Source organism: Takifugu rubripes, unplaced genomic scaffold, assembly GCF_901000725.2.
Source record: "Takifugu rubripes unplaced genomic scaffold, fTakRub1.2, whole genome shotgun sequence".
In the NCBI taxonomy this organism is placed as follows: Eukaryota; Metazoa; Chordata; class Actinopteri; order Tetraodontiformes; family Tetraodontidae; genus Takifugu; species Takifugu rubripes.
In genome coordinates, this window is record NW_021821649.1 from 75001 (window position 1) to 78673 (window position 3673).

Genomic DNA, 3673 nt, shown 5'->3' on the forward strand with positions numbered 1-3673 from the left:
CGTTTACGGCTCCTCGCTGGGACGCTTCCTTCCTGTCCTGCTTTATCAACACAGGAAAGAAAACAACCTTCTTCCCCCACACACACACTCACACACACACCTCCTTGTTCTTCTCTGGTGTCATCTTTTTGTCTCAGTCTTTGATTTAAGCTTTTCCTCTTTTCATTAGTTTCCTTCCTTTCCCCACATCCCTCTGCTCTCCCGCTGTTGTCCCTATCTGGGTTTGTTACATTGAAAATTCCCGTTGTCTCTTCCGACGAGACAATCCATGATATCGTTGTTCTTATAAAATTCCAGCCTGGAATGATGTACATGTTCGGATTCATGTAGTCATTATGGAAGCTCTGTTGTCTGTATTATATACATTTTTTAAAGACTCAAGACTCAACACTGTCTTTCTTACTGACTCTCAGTTTATCAAAGGGGAAGTAGGAGGCCTGGTCATTATGGGATGCTGTTGTTCAACACCCCCCCCCCCCCCCCCCCCCCCCCCTCACACACACACACTTTATTCCTTGTTTATCTATGCTCATTCTCCATCTCTCATTTCAAAGCAACCCCGAAGAGCTCTGGGTGGGTAGCTGAAGGGAGGGAGACCTCTCCAGGGTTACCACAATAACTTGGCTGAGGCACAAACATGAGATTTGCTTTGTGTGTGTGTGTGTGTGTGTGTGTGTGTGTGTGTGTGTGTGTGTGTGTGTGTGTGTGCGTAAAATCGTGTCTGATGTTCAGATAGAGACACTTTCCCCTTACAGGCTCTGGAGTAAATGAAGCTGTCCATCCTTAAGAGCTAGCAAGTATTCAGAATGTTGGGTAACAAACACACATTTGCCCCACAGAAAAATGATTAGTATTGATAGTAATAGTATTCTGAACAAGAGTAAAGAAGATGACCTCATGCCTGATTCAAGGAAATCCACTGTCACATCGTGTAAAGGGGAGATATAACAAATATAAAGAGGTGAGAATAGATCAAACAATGAGAAATAAAGGAATACAATATAAATATGGTTGTTCTGAATTTATAGTTAAACAGAGGAAAAAAAGAAGAGATAGCCGGTTCCATCAGATACTGACGGCTACAAATTTGATATTACAGCCAACTAAGACTGCTCTCCTATTTTAAGAAAGTTTGAACTATTCTATGAGGCTCACACCAATGAACGGATTTAAACACTCTCTGCCAGCGCGTCTATGGTTGCACACTTTAGTCAAGCTCTATTATTAAAATAGTCATCCTCCTCTTGTCTTCTACGTTACGTTTGGCTGCCTAAATCTTCTGTCTTGAAGCGAACGCTCTCAGTCTCAGTGTAGCAAATCCACAAATTAGATGGATGGATGTTGTTTTTGGGCAGGAAGGGTTTGATTGGCAACCCCACCAGTGTGTTTTCCCAGTTCCATACTGGGCTTCCTGTTGAGTGACAGTTTAAAAAAAAATCTATTTCTTTAAGGGTAACGTTACAGTGCAGGGTTCCGATGATGATGGGTGACACACAAACACACATATCTCCTCAAACTCATATACAGAGAAGCAAACAGTGTGTTAATCTCATTAGCATCTCCATGGAGACGTTAGCGTGTCCTCAAACCACTGTGGCTGGGACTTTGAGGGAAACTTAGGCAACAGGCCATGAAAGCACCACTGCTGGTGTGTGTGTGTGTGTGTGTGTGTGTGTGTGTGTGTGTGTGTGTGTGTGCCTCTGCCTGCACACCCCTTTGCATTTTCATGCAGTTAATCCTGACTCAGACAAGCGAGTCTTGCTGTGCATAAATAATGACTTTAGGAGAAGTTTCAACATCATCAGTATGCATGAGCCTCCATCTCGCTGACAATGCAGCAGGACAACAGGCCTCCCCACCGCTGTTGGTCTCTGCACCGTCTCTGAACCATCCAATTCACCACAAGAGAATGCTGTTTTGAAACCAAGGAGCTTAATGCCACTTTTGAGGCACCTCATCTTGGTTCTGTCCTAATTTTCACCATAGCAGCACTCGAGTGAGGTCTGAAGTTTAAAATCAACAAGCCAGTTTAAAAGATGAAACTATTCAGCCACTGCCTGACTCCATTTCATGACGTTAGTTGAGTCCTCATTGGGATGTATTTTAACTGTCTTTAATAAATATAAAAACATGTATATTAAATGGCAGTCTCCCTAAAGGCCTGTCTGGATGCCTATATTAAGTGTAGCTCACAGTGGTGGCTAACAAATGACAGAAAAAGTGCAAAAGAAGGAAGAAAAATGAAACGTCTGAGGCTTAGAGGATGATTCTTCCCTCTCATTACTGGTTCATGGTTCGCTCCAGCGATCTAAGTCCAACTCCCCACCCCCACTCCACCAGCTTGATACCAACTGGCCCTCCGTGAGTCAAATTAGCTCCAATACCGTGAGATTAGCTGGGCTTGAAGAAACAGCTGGCACCGTGTGGAGCTCGCTGATCCAAAATGGCCGAACAGGAAGAGCGTTAAAGTTCACGCTACCTTCCACATTCCTCTCCCACAGATTCAGCTCACTGGGGCTAAAGTGGGATAATTGAAACGCAAACATGCTGATGTTATTTTCTTAGGGTTGGGGTTTGTGTTTCCCTCACTGTCACAAACATGGCGAAGAAGTTGCCCGTAATTAAATATCAGGCGATTTCGTCAGATTCACATACTTTATGACTTATCTGACAAATTATCAGGTTTTTTCAGCCATAAAAATCAAAAGCAGAAGCAATTATTAACCCATCTAGCCTTGTCTAGTCCTCCACTTTAATAATGTACAGTCAAAACTATAACTATTAACAAAAACTACAATTTTTTCTGGCAACAATGTCTTCACCAGCTTTGTGAAACAACGCCAGCTAACACCGTGTTGTGTCTCGTATAATGACTCCAATAAAAAAGACTTGACAGGAATGGTTGGGAAATATCTGTCCTCCTGGACAGATGTGAGGACGATGAGAAGGCGAAGAAAAAGCTGACGACAAGCAGAGAGGGGACGGAGTTAGCAGCATGTGCTGCTGTCATTCTCTTTTTTAATCCCTTTGGATCTTTCCTGCCTCCCTTTCCCACGTTCTCAGTGTTAATTGATAAACACAGGGAGGGAAAGAGACCCCGTGACGAATCATTCTGGCTGCTGCTACCGTGTGTGTGTGGGAGTTGTGTGTGTGTGTGTGTGTGTGTGTGTGCATGTGTGTGTAAGTGTGACAGAGAGGAGGGGGGTCTGCATCACTGCTCCGGTCTGCTGCTGCTTCATGCCAACTTCATATCCTTATCTGGGACCAGTCGGTTCCATGACTCAGCATCTTTACTGTCATGTGATCGATAAGTATAAAAAGTCAAGTGTTAAATATCCCTCTGTCTGAAAGAGAGACTTTAGTCTCATGTGGTTCTCTGAGGTCTGCTTTTTTCTTTCTTTAGATTGTATAATAAAGTATTTTTGATTAGGTTTACGTTTCTTTTCTTATATCTGCTGACTCGCTGGTTCGGCCTTTTTAACAGCACCATAAAAGGGTGGAACATCTTATTCACTCTTTAGACAACTGTTGATGAAAAAGGTTCTAAAACTATAAAACTGAAGGTATGATAGTTTTTTAAATGTCACCTTGATGTTGACCAACTATGTCCTGAAAACTGTCCAATCACGTTTCTGTCCTCACCAACACACCCCTGTCTTTGGGGTCCCCCCCC